The following is a 23,169-nucleotide window of genomic DNA, read 5'->3' as shown; positions in this document are numbered from 1 at the left end:
GAGGGATTGTCTAGCATGATAGTGATTGGATCTGTGCTGTGCTGTGCTAAGTCACTTCACTCATGTCTGACTCTGTGCAACTCCATGGACTGTAGCCCACCAGGCTCCTCTGTCCATGGGATTCTCCAGTCAAGAATACTGGAGTGGATTGCCATGCCCTCCTCCAGGGGATCTTCCCAACCTGGGGATCGAACCTGTGTCTCTTATGTCTCCTGCATTGGCAGGCGGGCTCTTTACCACTAGCATCACCATCTAGCAGGGCCAAAAAGGACTGTGCATTTTCATTGTTCTAATGAACCACCAGAGTGCTGGAGGGGTATTTGTCCCCGGGAGGTGGGACAAGCCCAGGAGAGCTGCTGATTTCACAGGGTGGGAGCTTAAGTGGTAGCCAGTCCTGGAGGTTAGGAAAGGGGGCAGTGGGGAAGCAGGGACTGGTTTGGGGCTAGAGAGCTGAGACCAGAGCAGGGACGGCAGAAGGGGGCTGTGGTTGGGAGAACATTAGTTTCAGAGTCTGGAGTTTAGAGAGTGGCTGTCCAGAGGTTAAGCGGTCAGGAGCCCCATGTTTTCATAACTCCCAGTAGAGGTTTTGCCTTGTATTCCCATACAGGGCACAGCTAGATCAGAGGTTTATTAGAAAGGGAGTGGAGAAGCCTTTCTGTTGAGGGCAATTTGTTTGAGGGAGGCCTTTCTGGGGTAACGGTGACAGAGGGCCATGAGTCTGATGTATTGGGACATCTCTGGTAGGCATGTCAGCGCTCTCCTGCTCAGTGCCTGGTGGATGGTTTCAGGAACTCCCTTCCCAGAATGCTGTAGTAGCAGTGCTGCCCTGTATTTAGGGGAGCACCATGTAAAAAAAATTCTCTGGACTTAGGGTCGAATGAGACCTATTGAGGGTTGGAGATTCAGGGAGAGTCATTTGGGTCACTACGGTGGTGGAAACGACAGAGGCCTTGGAGCATGCCAGTTTTGCACAGCAGGAGACTTGGAAGGCCCTCATGTACATTAATAGTCAATTAAGGCCTTTTTAATTAGTGGTCTAATTGTCTCATTAGACCATATGGCCTTGATCATGCTGCTCTGGGGAGATCATTGAGTTGTTATGGCCGCAGTGACATCTTGGCCTGGATACTGCAGACAACACAGGACAGAGGCAATATGCAAAAGCGCATAGCAGCATGGCAGCCCTCCAGCCAGCGGTGCTCTGTTCCCAGAGGGTGTTACCCATGGGGGTTGGTCAGCTAGTAAGGCAGGTGCAGCTGAAGAGTGTCCCCCTTGATTAACTACAGAGGCAACCATGCTCTCCTGCCAGTTAGGCCAACTGTGTGCTGGTCTCGGCCTATCAACAGCGATGCTCTTGGCTATAAATGTCTGGGGGCACTCACCTGGGCCTGAGGTGAGCCCCTATAGACATCTCCCCTTTCAGAACCAGTGCTGTGATTGGACTCGCCCTTGTAGGTTTTTTTTTTTTTTTTTTTTAATTGGAGGATAGTTGCTCTACAATGTTGTGTTGGTTTCTGCCATCCATCAACATGTATCAGCCATAGGTATACATCTGTCCTCTCCCTCTTAAGCCTCCCTCCCACCTCCCATCCCATCCCACCCCTCTAGGTCATCACAGAGAACTGGGTTGAGCTCCCTGCATCATTCCGTGAATTCCCACTGGCTATCTGTTTTACATATGGTAATATATATGTTTCAGTGCTACTCTCTCAACTCAGCCCACCCTCTCCTTCCTGCCCTGTGTCCACAAGTCTGTTCTCTACATCTGTGTCTCCATTGCTGCCCTGCAGATAGGTTCATCAGTACCATTTTTTTAGATCCCATATATATGCATTAATATACGATATTTGTTTTCCTGTTTCAGCCTTGTGGTTTTTATTATGATTACATGATGCCCCTAGGCAACAACCATCAGGGAACTTAGAGCCAAAAAAAAGAATGATTACGCAGGAATCCTATAGAATACATGTTATACTTGGGGCCACTCAGTGAGGTTGCAGTAGAGAGATAGTGGACATGGGGTTATGCCTTTATTGGAGTCTAGGATGGAGTGCCCAGGGTTTCACAGGTTCACTCTTCGTTGATGAATTTAAAACAAGGGTGGGAATTAAAACTCAGGAAGGGAAAAACTAGCAGTCAGATGATCACTTATCTAAGTTGATCAGAGATCTCTAAACCAAAGAAAACCTCAGGGGTGGGGCACCGTGACTACATAGTCCTGTAGCTGGCACTGTGTTTATTCAGGAGAGCTGTCTTTGAAGTGGATGCCTCGGGCAGTCAAACGCTTAATGTCAGGCAGTTGCATTATAATAAAAATTTAAGAACCCTAACTGTTAGGTGCTTATACTATTTATAAATAAGGATGCCCCATATTATATTATGTCCTCTAGGGCAAGGATTTGTTACCAAAATGCTTGAAGGAGCAAGGATGTCCTTCAAATGCGTGTGTGCTATATGCTTTTTCTTCAAGCTTTACTGATATAATTGACATGTAACACTGTATCAGGTTAAGATGTGTAACATAATGATTTGACTTATATAGATTGCACTGAGGTAATATCCATCATTTCATATGGATACGGGGGAAAGAAGGAAAAAAATACTTTTCCTCATGATAAGAACACTTAGGATTTGCTCTTAACAACTTTCACATATACCTCTGTTATTGTTTAGTTGCTAAGTCATGCCCAACTCTTTTGTGACATTGAACTGTAGCCCACCAGGCTACAGTCCCTGGGATTTCCCAGGCAATAATACTGCGGTGGGTTGCCATTCCCTTCTCCAGGGGATCTTCCTGACCCAGGGAATGAACCTGCGTCTCCTGCATTGCAGGCAGATTCTTTACCGCTAAATCACCAGGGAAGCCCCTATGTATACCATACAGTAGTATTAATTATAGTCACGTTGATGACTATTTATTGCTAGTACTTATTAATCTTAAAACTGGAAGTTTGTACTTTTTGACCATCTTCATCCAGTTCCCTCTTCCTGCATGTCTCACCTCTGGTAACCACAAATCTAAGCTCTCTCTCTGAGTTGTTTTGATTCCATATGTAAGTAAGATCATAAAGTAGTTGTGCTTTCTCTGACTGAATTCACTTAGTACAATGCCCTCAAGATCTATCCATGTTGTCTCCAGTGGCAGGATTTCCTCCCCTTTCTGGCTAAATAATATCCCATTGTATATACATATATATCATGTCTTTGTTATTCTTTCGTCTGTAGGTGGATATTTAGGCTGTTGCCATGTCTTGGCCATTGTAAATAAGGCTGCTATGAACATAAGGGGTGGGGTGGGGGCAGATATCTCTTCAACAGAGTGTTTTCACTACCTTTTGATGTATTTCCAGAAGTGGAATTGCTGGATCGTGCAGTAGTTAATTTTTTGCGGAATCTCCATACTTTTTTCCATACTGGCTGTATTAGTACATAATATCACCATCAGTGCACAAGGGTTCCCTTTCTTCCACATCCATATCGGCTTTTGTTATCTCGTCTTTTTGATGCTAACCATTCTAACAGGTATGAGGTATTACCTCATAGTTTTGGTTTGCATTTGCCTAATGATGTTGAACATCCTTCCTGTCAACCATTCATATATCTTCTTTGGGATAAAAAAGTAATCTGGTCCTTTGCCCATTTTTAGTTGGATTGTTTTGGTTTTTTGAGTTGTACACATTCTTTACATATTTTGGATATGAACCCCTTACCAGATGTTTGGTTTGCAGGTATGATTTCCCATTTGATACATAGCCTTTTCATTTTATTGATAGCTTCTATTGCTATGCAGAAGCTTTATAATTTGATACAATCCCATTTATTTTTAAATTTTGTTTGCTTGTGCTTTAGGTGTCATATACAAAGAAATCATTGCCAATACCCATATTAAGGAGCTTTTTTCCAATGCTTAGTCCTAGTAATTTTATGGTTTCTGGATTTACATTAGTCTTTAATCTCTTTCCAGTTAATCTCTGTGAGTGGCATAAAATGTGGGGGTCTAATTTCATTCTTTTACATGTAAGTATCCAATTTTCCCAGCACCGTGTATTTAAGAGACTGTCTTTTCTCCATTGAGTATTGTTGCCTCCCTTGCTAAATATAACCTGACTGTATGCATTTGGGTTATTTCTGCATTCTTGATTTCTGTTCCACTGGTTTACTTATCTGTTTTTATGCCAGTACCATACTATTGTGAAGACTAGTTTTAGAATACAGCTTGAATTCAGGAAGTGTGATGCCTCCTGCATTGTTCTTTTTCAGGATTGCTTTGAGGATTCAGGGTCTTCTTTGGGCCCATCTGGGCTTCCCGGGTGGCTCAGACAGTAAGGAATCCACCTGCAATGCAGGAGACCTGGGTTTGATCCCTGGGTCTGAAAGATCCCCTGGAGAAGGGAATGGCTACCCACTCCTGTATTCTTACCTAAAATTTCCCATGTACAGAGGAGCCTGGCAGGCTAACAGTGCATGGGGTCGCAGAGTCGGACAAGACTAGGCGGCTCAGCACACACACATTCAGTTCAGTTCAGTCACTCAGTTGTGTCCGACTTTTTGTGACCCCATGAACCACAGCACGCCAAGCTTCCCTGTCCATCACCACCTCCCAGAGTTTACCCAAACTTATGTCCATTGAGTTGGTGATGCCATCCAACCATCTCATCGTCTGTCATCCCCTTCTCCTCCTGCCCTCAATCTTTCCCAGCATCAGGGTCTTTTCAAATGAGTCAGTTCTTTGTATCAGGTGGCCAAGGTATTGGAGTTTCAGCCTCAACATCAGTCCTTCCAATGAACACCCAGGACTGATCTCCCTTAGGATGGACTGGTTGGATCTTCTTGCAGTCCAAGGGACTCTCAAGAGTCTTCTCCAACACCACAGTTCAAAAGCATCAATTCTTCGGAGCTCAGCGTTCTTTATGGTCCAACTCTCACGTGCATTCATAACTACTAGAAAAACCATAGCCTTGACTAGACAGACCTTTGTTGACAAAGTAATGTCTCTTCTTTTTAATATGCTGTCTAGGTTGGTCATAACTTTCCTTCCAAGGAGTAAGCGTCTTTTAATTTCATGGCTGCAATCACCATCTGCAGTGATTTTGGAGCCCCCCAAAATAAACTCAGCCTCTGTTTCCCCATCTATTTGCCATGAAGTGATGGGACCTGATGCCATGATCTTAGTTTTCTGAATGTTGAGCTTTAACCCAACTCTCCTCTTTCACTTTCACCAAGAAGCTCTTTAGTTCTTCTTCACTTTCTGCCATAAGGGTGGTGTCATGTGCATATCTGAGGTTATTGATATTTCTCCCAGCAATCTTGATTCCAGCTTGTGCTTCTTCCAGCCCAGCATTTCTCATGATATACTCTGCATTAAGTTAAATGAGCAGGGTGACAATATACAACCTTGACGTACTCCTTTTCCTATTTGGAACCAGTCTGTTGTTCCATGTCCAGTTCTAACTGTTGCTTCCTGACCTGCATACAGGTTTCTCAAGAAGCAGGTCAGGTGGTCTGGCATCCCATCTCTTTCAGAATTTTCCACAGTTTATTGTGATCCACCCAGTCAAAGGCTTTGGCATAGTCAATAAAGCAGAAATAGATGTTTTTCTGGAACTCTCTTGCTTTTTCGATGATCCAGCGGATGTTGGCAATTTGATCTCTGGTTCCTCTGCCTTTTCTAAAACCAGCTTGAACATCTGGAAGTTAACAATTCACGTACTGCTGAAGCCTGGCTTGGAGAATTTTGAACATTACCTTACCAGCATGTGAGATAACTGCAATTGTGCGGTAGTTTAAACATTGTTGGGCATTGCCCTTCCTTGGGATTGTAATGAAAACTGACCTTTACCAGTCCCGTGGCCACTGCTGTGTTTTCCAAATTTTCTGGCATATTGAGTGCAGCACTTTCACAGCATCATCTTTTAGGATTTGAAATAGCTCAACTGCAATTCCATCACCTCCACTAGCTTTGTCCATAGTGATGCTTCCTAAGGCCCACTTGACTTCACATTCCAGGATGTCTGGTTCTAGGTAAGTGATCACACCATCGTGATTATCTGAGTCGTGAAGATCTTTTTTGTACAGTTCGTCTGTGTATTCTTGCCACCTTTTCTTAATATCTTCTACTTCTGTTAGGTCCATACCATTTCTGTCCTTTATTGAGCCCATCTTTGCATGAAATGTTCCCTTGGTATCTCTAATTTTCTTGAAGAGATCTCTAGTCTTTCCCATTCTATTGTTTTCCTCTATTTCTTGGCATTGATCGCTGAGGAAGGCTTTCTTATCTCTCCTTGCTATTCTTTGGCATTCTGCATTCAAATGGGTATATCTTTCCTTTTCTCCTTTGCTTTTCACTTCTCTTCTTTTCACAGCTATTTGTAAGGCCTCCTCATACTGCCCTCTTGCTTTTTTGCATTTCTTTTTCTTGGGAATGGTCTTGATCCCTGTCTCCTGTACAGTGTCACAAACCTCCATCCATAGTTCATTCAGGCACTATGTCTATCAGATCTAGTGGCAGACCACTTCAGTATTCTTGCCTTGAGAACCCCATGAACAGTATGAAAAGGCAAAAATATAGGACACTGAAAGATGATCTCCCCAGGTCAGTAGGTGCCCAATATGCTACTGGATATCAGTGCAGAAATAACTCCAGAAAGAATGAAGGGATGGAGCCAAAGCAAAAACAACACCCAGTTGTGGATGTGACTGGTGATAGAAGCAGGGTCCGATGCTATAAAGAGCAATATTCCATAGGAACCTGGAATGTTAGGTCCATGAATCAAGGCAAATTGGAAGTGGTCAAACAGGAGATGGCAAGAGTGAACGTTGACATTCTAGGAATCAGCGAACTAAAATGGACTGGAATGGGTGAATTTAACTCAGATGACCATTATATCTGCTACTGTGGGCAGGAATCCCTTAGAAGAAGTGGAGTAGCCATCATAGTCAACAAAAGAGTCCAAAATGCAGTACTTGGATGCAGTCTCTGAAACGACAGAATGATCTCTGTTTATATCCAAGGCAAACCATTGAATATCACAGTACTCCTAGTCTATGCCCCAACCAGTAACGCTGAAGAAGCTAAAGTTGAATGGTTTTATGGAGACCTACAAAACCTTTTAGAATGAACACCCAAAAAAGATGTCCCTTTCATTATAGGAGACTGGAATGCAAAAGCAGGAAGTCAAGAAACACCTGGAGTAACAGGCAAATTTATCCTTGGGAGTACGGAATGAAGCAGGGCAAAGGCTATTAATAGAGTTTTGCCAGGAGAACATACTGGTCATAGCAAACACCCTCTTCCAACAACACAAGAGAAGACTCTACACATGAACATCACCAGATGGCCAACACCAAAATCAGATTGATTATATTCTTTGCAGCCAAAGATGGAGAAGCTCTGTACAGTCAGCAAAAACAAGACCAGGAGCTGACTGTGGTTCATATCATGAACTCCTTATTGCCAAATAAGGACTTAAATTGAAGAAAGTGGGGAAAACCACTAGACCATTCAGGTATGACCTAAATCAAATCCCTTATGATTATACACACACATTGGGCCCATCTAAATTTTAGGATTGTTGATTCTACTTCTGTTAATAAAAAAGGCCATTGGACTCTTCTTGGTATGGATTCCATTAAGTCTATGGATGGCTTTGGGTGAAAAGTGAAAGCAGTATAAAAAATTTAAGTATATTTTTTCAAATCTATGAACATGGGATATCTTTTCATTTATTTATGTTTTCTTTGATTTTGTTCATCAGTGTGGTACAGTTTACAGTGTATAGATCTTTTGCCTACTAGGTTGTACTTTTCCATTAAGTATTTTATTGTTTTTGATGCTATTGTAAATGAGATCATTTTCTGTACTTCATTTTCAGATAATTCTTTGTTTGGGTGTAGAAACACTACTGAATTTTGCATGTTAATTTTGAATCCTGCAACTTGACTGAATTAGATTGAACTGTTTTTTTGGTAGAATCTTTAGGACTTTTTTAGATATAAAATCATGTCGTCTGCACATAGAGACAATTTTACTTTTTCCTTTGAAATTCTGATGCATTTTATTTCCTTTCCTTGCCAGACTGCACTAGCTAAAACTTCCATGCTATGTTGAATAGAAGTGTTGAGAATGGGCACCCTTGCTTATTTCAAATCTTATAGGAAAGCTTTCAGTGTCTCACCATTTAGGATGATTTTCACTGTTGCTTGTCAGCGTTGCGACAATGTTATATGTTGTTATCATGCTGAGGTAAATTCCTTCAATATCTAATTTGTTAAGTTTTTAAAAATCATGAACAGATATTGAATTTTGTGCAGTGTTTTCTCTGCATCTATCAAGTTGATCATATGACTTTTATTTTTGATTCTACGAATGTGATATATCACATTGATTAATTTGTATGTGTTGAACCATCCTTGACTCCCAAGGATAAATCCCACTCGATCATGGTGAATGGTCTTTTTAATGTGCTGCTGAGTTCAGTCTGCTAGTATTTTATTGAGAACTTTACATCTATGTTTATCAGGTATATTGGCCTGTAATATTATTTTGTGATAATGTCCTTTTCTGGCTTTTAGGTAGCAGGGTAAGGTTGGCCTCAGAAAATGACTTTGAGAGTGTTTGCTCCTCTTTGCTTTTTGGGCAAGTAGTGGCATTAATTTTTTTTTGATATTTTAAATTTTTTATTTATTTATTTGGCTGTGCCAGGTCTTAGTTGTGGCACATGGGATCTTTGATCTTTCTTGCAGCATGTGGGATCTAGTTCCCTGAGAAGGATCAAACCCAGGCTCCTTGCATGGGGAGCACAGAGGCTTAGCCACTGGACCACCAGGAAAGTCCCTAGTGGCATTAATTTTTAAAAAGTTTAGTAAGATTCAACTGTGAAGCCATCTGGTCCTGGGTTTGTCTTTTTTAGCAGATGTGTATTTACTGACTCCATCTCCTGACTAGTAATTTGTCTGTTCAGATTTTCTTTTCTTCCTGGTTCAGTCACGGTAGATTGTATTTTTCCAAGAATGTTTCCATTTCTTTTAGGTTCTCCTGTTTGTTGGCATATAGTTATTCACAATAGCTTGTAATGATTCTTTGTATTTCTGTTGTAATGTCTCCCTTTTCATTTATAACTTTATTAGTTTGAATCCTCCCTTTTCCCCTAGCTAGTCTAGCCAATGGCATGTCAATTTTGTTTATCTTTTCAAGGAAACTACTGTTAGTTGGGCTAATCTTTTGTATTGTTTTCCTGTTCTCTATTCCATTTGTTTCTACTCTAATATTATTGACATCTTTCTTATTCTGTTCAATTTGCGTGTAACTTTCTCCCCCCTCCACCCACCCCAGTTCCTTAAGACATAGAGTTAGGTTTTTTATTTGAAATTTTTCTAGCTCCTCAGTGTAAATGTGTTTTGCTATGAACTTCCTCTTAGAATTGATCTCACACTGACTTGGTGGGGTTGTGGCCTGTGGGACATTCAGTGATGAGGGCATCATAACGGACTGTCTGCCCTCCATCAAGTTACCAGAGAGAAGCAGATGATCAGGTGATGTAAAAAAAGTCACAGAAGCATGATGAAACAGAGTCAGAGCACAAGATACTGGGTTGGCAAAAAAAAAAAAAAAAAAAAAGATTGTTTAGATTTTTCCATAACATTTTACAGAAAAACCTGAACGAACTTTATGGCTACCCCAATAAAAACAGCACCATGTTAGAATGTAAAAACTCGAGGATTGTCAGAAATGACCAAAAGTGGAATTTGGAGGGATGTATAATGGTATAATAACGTCCATCATTGTTTCCAAGGCTCATATCAAATAGTTTAAAATTATAACACCTTATTTTACACTGATAACAACTTCAACTGAATTTCTTTATATATAAAGAAATTATATATATAATTCATGCGTCATGTGGGATCTTTCTTTCATTGCTGTGCATGCCTTTAGTTGCCTTGTGGCATGTAGGATCTTAGTTCTTCAACCAAGGATCAAACCCACATCCCATTCGTTGGAAGATGGATTCTTAACTACTGGACCAGGGAAGTCCCTCAACTGAATTTCTAAGCTTATCACTTTTACTTCTCCTTCCCATCACATTTTTTGATTGTTCATATTACAGTGTACATATTTTTTATATTACTTAAGTAATAACAGGCTATTGTAGTTATAGTAATTTGTATTACATTTAACTTTTAAGCTAGAGTAGTAAATGATTTATGCACCACCATTATCATACTACAGAGTCTAATTTGAATATATATTTACCATCACCAATGAGTTTTACTCTACTTTTTTGTTTTTATGTGTTTATTTATTCCTTCCTTCCTTCATTTAGCTTTTTCAGGCACGGCTTTATTGGGGCCGCTACTGCAGCAGGGGAGAGTGAGAACAAACAACAGGTTCTCTTGTTTACTTGCTCCCTGAGGTGGGGCTAGCTTGTTCCTTATATGGGGTGAGAGTGGAGGTCTATTCAGAGGTCAAGTCGGAGGCGTCACCCCTTAGGTGGTGTTCTGTGCAGAGGACATGCGCAGTACCCTGCTTTTTCTCCAGGCTCTTCAGAAGTGGCAGTTGGCTTTTTTGGTCTCTCTGTACCTTTTTTCCAGCATTTGCCCCAACTGTACATGCACACAGCTATTTTCAGTCCCATATAGTTTTTTTGCATTTTGTTGCTGGAGGAAAGGTGTCTTCAGGGGCAAGCTTTGCAGCACTGCAGCAAGGATCTCAGATCCCAGCCAGTCTCATTCCCGCAAGAGACTCTACATCCTTATTCTTAAGGAGTAAGGGGCTGAAGGTCTCTTCTTCTGAAACTTCTTCCTGCTGGACAGGGGCCACAGACCCTAGCCTATACTGGAGGTAAAGAAGTCCCTCGGTGACTGTTCCAAGGACCTGTAGGGACCTGGGCCACTTGCCACTGGAATGAGCTGAATTCCTTGAGCCATCATGAGCCTCACTTCAAACTGTTAACACCTTTAAAAGACACAAACTTAACCAAAAGTTTAAATAAACAAGGGCTAAAAAAGACAACAGCAATAGCCATTGAAGGGCCTAGAAAGGGAAGCAACCAGGTTAACTTCCTTAACTGTTGACCATTCAAGGGAGGCAATATTTCCCCTGCCAAAATTAGGAAGCCACTCTGCCTAGGTGTGTATTTCCTTAATACTAACTTTTATATGTCCTGTTTCATTGATTCAAATGCAGCAGGGAGTATCAGTTATTGCACAGACTCTGCCTTGGTCTGCCAGAAGGTAACCAAGGACCAGACAACTGTCAAGAACCACACCAGCCAAGGAAACAAGAGGTCCCAAGTCCAGTTAAGACTTCAAATAGGAGCCAACGCACTACATCATTTTAGTTAACTGTTGATCATCCCTGTCTTTTTAAAAATTAATTAATTTATTTTTGGTTGTGCTGAATGTTTGTGGCCATTGTTGGGTCTTCATTGTTGCACACGGGCTTTCTGTTGTTGCAAAGTGTGGGCTCAGTAAGTCATGGGCTTAGTTGCCCTGCGGCCTGTGGAGATCTTCCTGGATCAGGGATCAAACCTGTGTCCTGCATTGTCAGGCAGATTCTTAACCAGGGAAGTCCCATGCCTGTCTTTTGAAAAAGTATCTCAGATCTTCCACAGGCTGACAGGTGTATTGTTCTTCTGTTGTGACCTTTGCTGTTTCTGGAGGTAAAAACTTTAGTCTGGACAAATGTACCCAACTAGATATCCCTTGCCGTTTGACAGCAATCGGGATGGTTAAAATTACTTTATAGGGGGCCTTCTATTTTGGCAATCTTTGGTATTTGAGGGACCCCCATTTCCAGGTTTTACGAAGAACTTGGTCCCTGGGGGTTTATTTGTGAAGGAACTGCTCCTTCCTATATGTTTTTAGTGGGAGCGGGCAGTGCCTTGTGGGCATAGTCTTGGATTGCCTTCTGAACTTGTGCTAGATTTTGTCTATGTGTATATCTCAGGACCTGGCTCACTTCCTCATCCAGTAGAAAGTCAATAATAAACAAAGACCTCCTCCCATAGGTCATTTCAAATGGGCTAAATCTGAGACTGTGCCTGGGGGCTATATGGACCCTGAGGAGTGCAATAGGAAGCAAATTGGCCCAGGGTTCATGAATTTCTTGGCAGAGCTTCAATATGGTTTTCTTTAAAGTATGGTTCATTTTCTCTGCCTTCCCTGAAGACTGGAGGTACCAAGAGGTGTGTAGCTTGTAGTCTTTTCCTAGCGCTGTTGTGAGCCCCTCTGTGATTTTGGCTGTAAAAGAGAGCCCGTTACTGCTCTCAAGGGACTTTGGAAGTCCAGACAGAGAAATTATTTCTTTTATAGGGGACTTACAGGTGTCTTTAACCTTTTCAGATTGGGTGTGGAAGGCTTCAACCCATCCTGTGAAGGTATCAACAAATGCCAGAAGATATTTATATCCTGACAATGTGGACATTTGGATGAAATCTAACTACCAGTCTTCCTCCAGGTAAGTACCTCAGTGTTCAATTGACCTGAGTAATGAAGGGGGGATTGGATGGGTCTGTGGGCTATTGTGGGCACATAAATCATAGGCAGTGTTGCTTATTTTACTGTTCTTTTAAGCCCCTTCACCTAAAAGGCCTTCCTCATCAAGTCCCATAGTACACTCCTGTCAGAGTGAAGGTCATGTAAACTCTTAGTGAGTTTCCATTGTTGGGCCTCAGAGATTAGAATCTTACACTCCTTTTTAATATCAGCCTGTGATTCCCTTCTCATAGCCCCATTTCTCAGCATGTTCTTGTTCCTGTGGGGGAACTCTGGGGGAGGCTAGGGAGTTCAGGGGGACCAGTCACTAAAGCGGGAACCTATTTAGGTTCTTGAAGTTGAGCTGCCTGTTTTTCAGTTCAGTCAGCTTTGCTGTTCCCTTGGCTCACAAAAGATCCCTCCTCTGATGGCCCCTACAGCTGATTATTGCTACCAGGATCAGAAGCTGCCCTGCTTCTAAAAGAGCTGAAATCACATCTTTATGTTTTAAGGGGGAATTTCTAGCGGTTAACATTTCTCCTTTTTTCGAAATGGCAACATGAGCAAATCCATCCTAAAGGAAATCCAGTCCATCCTAAAGGAAATCAGTCCTGAATATTCATTGGAAGGACTAATGCTGAAGCTGAAACTCCAGTACTTTGGCCACCTGATGTGAAGAACGGACTCATTTGAAAAGACCCTGATGCTAGGAAAGATTGAGGGCAGAAGGAGAAGGGGACAACAGAGGATGAGATGGTTGGATGGCATCACTGACTCGATGGGCATGAGTTTGAATAAACTTCAGGAGTTGGTGATGGACAGGGAATGCTGGCGTGCTGCAGTCCATGGGGTCACAAAGAGTCGGACACGACTGAGCGACTGAACTGAACTGAACATGAGCAGGGACCCAAATTTAGAGTCTGTAAAAATATTTAGTTTCTTTTTTTTTTTGCTAATTGCAAAGTTCTCATTAATGTAGTTAGTTCAGCCTTGTCTTTCAGTGTCATATCTTTTTGCCTTTTGATGCTGTTCATCAGGTTCTCAATGCAAGAATGCTGCAGTGGCTTGTGATTCCTTCCTCCAGTGGGCCACGTTTTGTCAGAACTCTCCACCATGATCCATCCGTCTTGGGTGGCCCTACATGGCATGGCTCATAGTTTTATTGAGTTAGACAAGGCTGTGGTCCGTGTGATCATTTTGGTTAGTTTTCTGTGATTGTGGTTTTCATTCTGTCTGCCTTCTGATGGATGAGGGTAAGAGGCTTGTGCCAGCTTCCTGATGTGAGGAACTGGCTGTGGGGAAAGCTGAGTCTGTGGGGTGGCAGGGCCTTGGCTTCTATGACGTCTTCTAGACTAACTATGGCATATGTTGTTTTTCAGGTTCCCACTTCTACAAAACCACTCCCATCAGTAAGCCTCTTGACCTCAGGGCTACCAAGAGGCTCATCTAGAAGAAGATCAGACCTGTTGGAGTAAGTTTGTTCTGGGGTCTCCATACACTGATGCACTAAGTCTCCACTCTTGATAGCTGGAAGCAGAGTTGCTGGGTTCAGGGTTTGGCACACCTTTAAGGTAGTGTCAGGGGTATTAGGAGGGCCCGATGCCTTGTTAACCTTCTTCTAGTCAACCATTGATGTCCTTTGACTTCCAGAACAGATTGTATCTGATGAGGGATTAACACATGTAAGTGTTGTCCCAGGGTGAGCTTGGAAGCATCATAACCAACAGGACTGTGGCTGCTTCCGCCTGCGGCCAGCTTGGCCATCCCAGGGCCACTGAGTCCAGTTGTTTTAAAAATAAACCAGTGATCTCTGATCTGGTCCCAGCTTTTGGATCAGGACGACTCGTGCTATCCCTCACCTGTCGTGAACATACAGGATAAACGGCTTATCCAAATTCGGAGGCCCTGGTGCTGGTGCTCAGTTCAACTCCGTCTTTATAAAGTCTCAAAGTCCCACTGGTTGTCCATATTCCATTGAAGGGCTTCCCTTTTTCCTCCCTTTAGAGCCTCATAGAGGGGTTTTGCTATAAGGCCATAATCAGGAATCCGGACAGGACAGAACCCAGCCATCCTGAGAAAGCCTCAGAGCTGCCTCCTTGTGGTTTCAGATGGTAATGCACTAAATGCTGTTTTTTAATCTACGGCCAGGGCTCATGACCCTGGGTTCAAAACAAATCCTAAATATTGAACGCATTGCTGTGAGATCTGAGCCTTGGTTAGAGAGACTTTATATCCCCTCTTTTGCCAGAAAATTTAGGATCCTAACAGTATTTTGATCTAAATCTTGTTTGGTCTCACGACTTACCAATAAGGCATCAATGTGTTGTAGCAGAGTTCCCTTCTCCAGGTTCAGTTCTCTACACTCCCTTGCTAATGCATTTCCAGAAATGGGGGCTGTCCTGAAAACCCTGCGGAAGCATTGCCTAGGTGTATTGCTTGGCCCCCACAATGTCAGGGTCCCTCCATTCAAAGGCAGAAAGGTACCGAGAGTTTGGATATAGGGCAGTACAGAAAAATGCATCGTTGAGCCCCAAAACAGAGGAATACCAGATGTTGCTTGGCACTTGGATGAGGAGGGGGTATGGATTTGTCATCAGTGGGTGAACAGGGATGACTGCTTCACTCACTGCTTGTGAGTCTTGGATGAACTGATACTCCCCGCTAGGCTTCTGAATGGGGAGGATGGGGATGTTACAAGGGGATTGGCAGGGCATAATGAGTCTGTGTTTAGGAATTTGCTGAGCAGCAGTTGGAACCCCCTCAGGGCCACAGGCTTTAAGGGATATTGTCTCTTCCAGGGGTATTTTTCCCCAGGACTTAACCCTGTTTTTCCTGGGGGAACACATTTAGCCCTTCCTGGCACCAGGGTATCCCAAACTGCAGGATCTACCTGTTCTCTGATTTCTCCGCAGATGTCACAAGAGATATTTTGATGCCCAATGGGTGGATCATATGGGACTACTAACAGATGCATTCTCTGTTCAGATTCTTTACCTCTTTGGACTTTACCCTGTCCTGAGATTATACTAGGTCCTTATTTAGCAAATCTCTCCGGAGGAGGGGTCGGCATTCTGGCATATACAAAAAGGAGTGAGTATGCTAAAAGTGAGAGACATTACTTTGCCAACAAAGGTCCATCTAATGAAAGCCATGGTTTTTTCAGTAGTCATGTATGGATGTGAAAGTTGGAATATAAGGAAAGCTGAGCACTGAAGACTTGATGCTTTTGAAGTGTGGTGTTGGAGAAGACTCTTGAGAGTCCCTTGGACTGCAAGGAGATCCAACCAGTCCATCCTAAAGGAAATCAGTCCTGAATATTCATTGAAAGGGCTGATGCTGAAACTGAAACTCTATTACTTTGACCACCTGATGCAAGGAACTGACTCATTGGAAAAGACCCTGATGCTGGGAAAGATTGAAGGTAGGAGGAGAAGAGGACGACAGAGGATGAGAACATTGGATGGCAACACCAACTCGATAGATATGAGTTTGAGTAAGCTCTGGGAGTTGGTGATGGACAGAAAAGCCTGGAGAGCTGCAGTCCATGGGGTCACAGAGTTGGACACAGCTGAGCAACTGAACTGAACTGATCCTCATTGGCCTGTTCCATTAAGTCTCAGTTAATAGTTATTGAAGGCATCCTCTACCAAGGTTGATAATGGGTTTTGAGGCCCAGCCTCAAGCTTTTCTAATTTTCTCTGGCTATCAGGAGTAGCCTGGGTGCTAAAATGCAGGGCCAGTATGTCTTCCCTTCTGTGGATTCCAGATCTATATGGGTGTCCTTCCTGAATGCCTCTGTCACTTGACTCAGGAAGACTGCCAGGTTTTTAACTTCTTCCTGTACAGCCTCTCTGACCGTATCATAGTTTACAAACATTCATTCCTTCTGGAAGACAAGTAATGTCTCATCCTAGCCTGACTTACACGATCTGCATAGTCCCCATGTGGCTCATGTTCTGGGGTTGCATCCCTACCGCCTGATGAATTTGGTAGTGTGGATGGGTGGCCAGTAGACATTTTCTGTGTATTCCCTGGCCTTTCTCAGTATATACTCCTTTTCATTCAGAGTGCAACAGTAGGCCAGAATAATTATGATATCCTGTCAGGGGAGAGAGAATGCCAGCCATAGCCTGACAAATTCATCCCTAAATTTGTTAGGGTTCTCTGAGAATCTGGCCAATGACTCCTTGCAGATTAACCCAGTTAGTTTAGGATTTCTCTTTGCGACATTACAAGGGCCCTTTGGAGCACTCCACAGTTAACTGGAAGTCTAGAGATTTTCCATTAGAATTTAATATTTTGGTATTTGTCAAAAATTTGAAAACATTTTAAAACACCCGGTCAAATAGGATCATAGGTTTCTGTGAAAAAATTCTTATTCCTTGAGGTAAAGTGGGGGAAAAAAATCTAAAGTAAATGTAGATCACTTAAAGGCACATGCTCTGTTACCAAGAGTAGCATTCCAGAACAACTTTGTTCTCTTACGAGAGAGACCGAATCCAGTCGTGCATCAGTCTGGATTGTTTTTGAGTTGTTAAGTCGTATCCAACTTTTTGCAACCCATGGACTGTAGCCAGGCTCCTCTGTTCCCCATTAACTCCCAGAGTTTGCTCAAATTTATGTCCATTGAGTCAGTGATGCTGTCTAACCATCTCATCCTCTGCCACTCCTTCTCCTTTTGTGTTCAGTCTTTCCCAGCATCAGGGTCTTTTCCAATGATTCAGTTCTTCACATCAGGTGGCCAAAGTATTGAAGCTTCAGCTTCAGCATTAGTCCTTCCAGTGAAGATTCAGGACTGATTTCCTTTAGGATTGACTGGTTTGGTCTCCTTACAGTCCAAAGGATTCTCAAGAGTCTTCTCCAGCACAATTCAAAAGCAGTTCTTTGGAACTCAGCCTTCTTCATGGTCCAACTCTCACATCCGTACATGACTGCTGGACAAACCACAGTGTTTGACTGTACAGACCTTTGTTGGCAAAGTAAGTCTCTGCTTTTTAATATGCTGTCTAGGTTTGTCATAGCTTTCCTTCAAAGGAGGAGGCATCCTTTAATTTCTTGGCTCCAAGTCACTATCCACAGTGATTTTGGAGCCCAAGAAAATAAAATCTGTTACTGCTTCCACTTTTCCCCCTCTATTTGTCATGAAGTGATCGGACTGCATGCCGTGATCTTAGTTATTTGAACATTGAGTTTCAAAGCCAGCTTTTTCACTCTTCTCTTTCACTCTCATCAAGAAGTTCTTTAGTTCCTCTTCACTTTCTGCCATTATGGTGGTATCATCAGCATTTGTGAGGTTGTTGATATTTCTCCCAGGAATCTTGATTCCAGCTTGTGATGCACCAGTCTACTCTTCACCAAACATCTTTAGTTTCTTTCACAAGACAAAACTAGGTATATTTAGATCTGTTTAGCAATTAATATTCCAATATTGTATCTTACTTGAAATGGCCTGAATATTCAATTAATTCCCATGATTTAACTTAATTTAGTTTCAAATTTACCAGCATTTGGAGAGACCATTTTAGATGGACATTACCAAAACATAGCTATTCCTTTAGATTTTACCAAAATGTTCTTATCTCAGTTACATTTACTTAAAAATTTAATCATATCTGGTTTTTATCCCTGTTGACAGATTTTTGTAACAAACAATATGCACTTACTGACTTCTAGTAACCCTGGATACAATGGAAGTGTTATACTTAATGCTGATGACTCTGTACCCAGGTCTGTATTAAGTGAACCCAGTAGCTTAAGCTAGATAAGTTGATTTATACAGAACCAGAAGTCTCATGATTTTCCTGGTTATATTTAAAATGGCTTTTATTTTTTCCAGTCTGGGGGACTACAGATAGATTAGGTAGTTCCTGAGAGCCTAGGCAGAAAAGTTACATTGCAAAGACAGAGGAGAAAAAACTGTAAGCTTTCTTGTCTTGTCTTTTTGTTCTTTGAAATCCCACTAAGTAACCCAAGGCTGGAGTCTTGGGCAGTGTAGGCTATATCATCCATTCTCTCCTGACCTGAAATGTTTTTGAGAAATCCATCGATAGTGTGAGGGGGTTCCCTTGTATATAACTTCTCTTCTTTTGCCGCTTTCTCAATTCTTTGTGTTCAACAATTTAATTATAATGTGTCTTGGTGTAATCCTATTTAAGTTGAACCTATTTGGGATCCTTTAAGACTCATGGGTCTGAATGTCCATTTCTCTCCCCTGGTTTGGGAAGTTTTCAGCCATTATTGCTTTAAATATACTTTCTGTCCCTTTGTCCTTTTTTTCTTTTTATCCTTCTGGAATTTCCATAGTGTGGATATTGTTTCTTTTTATTGTGTTCCATCTGTCCTAGCAACTTTCTTTACTCTTTTAAAATTCTTTTCCCCCACCTCTGATTGGATAATTTCAATACTCCTGTCTACTCAGTCACTGACTTCTTCTGTATGGTTGAATCTGCTTTTGAAGTTGTCTGTTGAATTCTTCAGTTTCAGTTCAGTCGCTCAGTCATGTCCGACTCTTTGCAACCCCATGAACTGCAGCACGCCAGGCCTCCCTGTCCATCACCAACTCCCGGAGTCCACCCAAACCCATGTCAATTGAGTTGGTGATGCCATCCAACCATCTCATCCTCTGTCGTCCCCTTTTCCTCCTGCCCTCAATCTTTCCCAGCATCAGGGTCTTTTTCAATGAGTTAGCGCTTCACATCAGGTGACCAAATTATTGGAGTTCAACATCAACCCTTCCCATGAACACCCAGGACTGATCTCAGTTTACTCATTATATTTTTTAGCTTCAGGATTTGTTTTTATTTTTGATGATTTGTATTTCTTTGAACTTTTACTTTTGTTCATGTATTGTTTTCCTAATTTCATTGAGGTGTCTGTGTGTACTTGTAGTTCACTAAACTCCTTTAGAAAGATGATTGTGAATTCTTTGCCTGACAGTTTACAGATTTCTATTTAGAGTCAGCTGTTGGGAGCTTTATTAGTTTCCTTTGGTGTTTTTTTATTTCCCTGTTTGTTTGCTTTTTTTAATGATCTTTGGTTTCTTACATGGGTATCTACACATTTGAGAAAGTGAGTTTCTGTTCCAGACCTTACAGGCTTGCTTTGTCAGAGACAGCTCTTCACCAGTCAGTTCAGTTTGGGTTCCTGTACATGTCTGCTAATAACATCATTAGGCCAATGGGGCTTGCCATCTGGGTCTATTTTGGGGTGAGGCCACTGCCTGAGCTACAAGGTTGGAGGCGTGTGTTGCTGGCTGTACCCCATGGGATAGGACTGCTGCCTTATTGCCCTGCCCACAGAAGGCTGTAGGGAGGCTCCACGGTTGTTTGACTTCTCCGGTCAGGCCTCCTAGATGGTGGGGACTGGGTACTATGCTAAAGAAGAAGTGGAGCTCTGAATTAATATTAAAGAATAGCAACTCTGGAAATCTGATTCTGCCCTCCTCAGGGTTTGATTCTTCTTCTTGTTCTAGTTGTTATTTCAGTAACATTTTAAACTCATTTTGTAAAGTCTGTATTCTTAGTCAGATGAGGCTGAAGTCTCTGTTACTGTAGTGGTCAACTAGTGATTTGATAGAATTCCTTAAACACGTGCAACACTCCACCTTCAAAAAGTGTCCTAGTTTTTACAGGTGGGCTCTTTGTGTTGGAGAAAACCTTCGACTTACAGTCAGACAATATACAATTCTATCATGACCTTCACTTCTTGCTTACAGAGAGCCTGAAGTTCAGACAAAGGTGAGAGATTAAAGTCTCTCAGCTTGTTTTTTTCTTTTTTAAGAGCATGTACCCAGCTTTTGATGTGTGCTTGACCTTTTAGATTACTAAGACTACCTGAAAGCTTTACAAAGTCCTTATCCTCCCAAGCTTTTCCATTTGTCTATTGTTTATCCCTACTGTTAGTCCTTGTCTCGGAGAAGGATAGGCACCCCACTCCAGTACTCTCGCCTGGAAAATCTCATGGACGGAAGAGCCTGGTAGGCTGCAGTCCATGGGGTCGATAAGAGTCGGACACGACTGTGCGACTTCACTTTCATTTTTCACTTTCATGCATTGGAGAAGGAAATGGCAACCCACTCCAGTGTTCTTGCCTGGAGAATCCCAGGGATGGGGGAGCCTGGTGGGTTGCCGTCTATGGGGTTGCACAGAGTTGGCCACGACTGAAGTGACTTAGCAGCAGCAGTCCTTGTCTAGTTGCTAGCCCTAATGCTTTTACCTTTAAGTATTTTTGACTGCCTTCTCTCCCTGCTGCCCTGCCCTGTAGCTGCCTCCAACTTGGGAGATTTCCAAGTCAGGTTAAATAAACACAAACCCTTTGAGCTGGTACTTCAGGAAGCCAAAATACAGAGCTGAGCAACCAGCCTCTATTCTTTGAGGATAAGATTCATTTTTCTCCCTCTGGTACTAGAAGCCTCTACCTGGAATGTAAGCTGTCGAGAATTCTACACTGCCAGTGAGAAGGGAAGCCGGGGATAAGGACAGGGTAAGGTAAACATTTTTTCTTGATTGGTTACTATAAGCTTTAAGTAGTTTCCAGAGTGCTAATAAAGTTGATTCTGCCAGATTTGGGCAGGGTTTTTTTTTTTTTTTTTTTTGCTGATTTTGTGGAAGAACATGGAGTTGCCTATTTTCATTGACATTACTCTATGCTTATTTTAAAACATGGTTTATGAGTATATTCAAACTATCATTTCCACAAAGGCAGATGGACTGAGTATTGAAAATATACTAAACCGTATGGTGATGATGGAAATGATGTAAACAAAGAATCAGAACTGGGAGCATTCTGTGGTGCTGTCTGCTGACAGAATTCTGATAGTGTATGTTGGTGGTTGGGGCAGTACACATGTGAGTTAAGAACAACTGGCCAGAAAGAACGTTAAAACTCTCAGCAGTCCTTTAGTGGAAGAGATTCTGTAGATTGCTGTTTTAGTGTGTCTGTAAAGATGAGGGACTAAGAAACTGGCCATCAATAGGAGATGTTAAGTGATGATGTTCATCAAATTCTAGCATTTGCAGAGAGAACTTTGACCTGAAGTAAGGGGAATTGATAAGGAAGGTCATAGATGGTGAGGTTCCAAGCTTCTCACTTCTGTCATCAGCCATCATCGTCTCATCTGTTTAATATATTAGGGTTCTCGGAAGAAAATATTTCAAACTTTGTTTCCATTATTAAAAACTTAAAAAATCACAATATAGCCTGGTAGGACTGCATGATGAAGATGACTAATTATAATATAAAACTTTCAGCCAGAAGACTGTCTGTGAGATGGGGTGGAATTAAGGTTATACCAAATTAGAAGATTAGAAGGTTAGGCCAGTCTAACTCTCAGGGACAAAGCTATGGGCACCATTGCTTTCTAATCCAATTAGTGTCTATCACAAGGTAGGTACTTTGTAAGTATCTGTCATCTCAGTTACTAAGAAAATAAGGTTACATAAGCCTGTGGGACCAGATTATAGCAGGTTTTGATCTGAAAAAAAAAAAAAAGCAGTAGACAAAATAAATAAAATTACTGAGAACAAATGTTGTCATACAAAGTTTAAGGAAATGGCATGTGATAAGAATTACAAAACAAAGACAAGCAAGAGACCAGCCAGAAAGGTACTAAGGTTTTGGTCAATATATAGTATTAGAAAGGCCTCACTTTTAGGTGGCAACCCACTCCAGTATTCTTGCCTGGGAAATCCTATCGACAGAGGAGCCTGGCGGGCTACAGTCCGTGGGGTTGCAAGAATCAGAGGCGACTGAGCGACTAGACCACAACCACATACTTGTGGAAGGGAGGGAAAGGGATTAAACAGAATTTTGGCCCTCAAGGAGCTTTAGGTATGTAGAAAAGGCTTAGAATGAGTAGGTGATTCCAAGGAGGGCCAGGAGATAGAAGAGCAGCTCTGGAATTTATAGCCTGAACTTTTTGGAAATATTTTGAAAAAGGAAGAGGGATGAGTCCATATGGCCAAGTGTGAAATTTAAAAACTGATCTGTTATGATTGATGTGAGAATAGTGTTCTCTTTAAGGAGGGGGTAGGGTAAGAGGGAGCCTTCTGGGGCGTACTAGAAATATCTTGATCTGGGTTTTAGGTTTCATGGATGTGTTAAGATGTATGTTATAAAATTTTTAGAAACCGATGTTTTTAAAAGTACCTAAACTTAACACTTATAAAATGTATATTTTAGGCTTACAATTTACACTTAAAATTTTTCCTTAGATATAAGTAAATTGTTTTAATTTTGTATACTGTAAAGATCAAGTCATATTTACCTGCTTAGGTAATGACACGTCACATCAGCTTCTTATCTTTGAGGTAACTATACTTAGGGAGATGTCCTGTGGTCATATATGTTTCCATCCTTTGCTTTCCTTTCTCAGTGTTTCATGTCAAATGCAAGCTATTCTGCTGAGGAAAAACACGGGTCTTTTGTATCTGTAGACAACACTGTTCCCAGTATTTGACAGACTCCACTATAGCAAGGAACTGAGTCTACCCCTTTGGAGCAAGTGTTCCCATTTTGTATCATTCCAACATCATTCACAAGTAGTAAAGATCTTTCTTTCTTAGGCTTCGAACACCCTGAAGTTTTCAGCAGGTAATTTTTGATTACTAAGCAGTGTTCCCTAAATTCCTAGGCAAAAAAGAAGTGTAATAATTTTACCATGTTAAAAAGATCACAATAAGAGCTTATACAGCATGT

Source organism: Cervus elaphus, chromosome X, assembly GCF_910594005.1.
Source record: "Cervus elaphus chromosome X, mCerEla1.1, whole genome shotgun sequence".
NCBI lineage: Eukaryota > Metazoa > Chordata > Mammalia > Artiodactyla > Cervidae > Cervus > Cervus elaphus.
The sequence above is the reverse complement of the archived record's forward strand: the minus strand, read 5'-3'. Positions refer to the sequence as shown.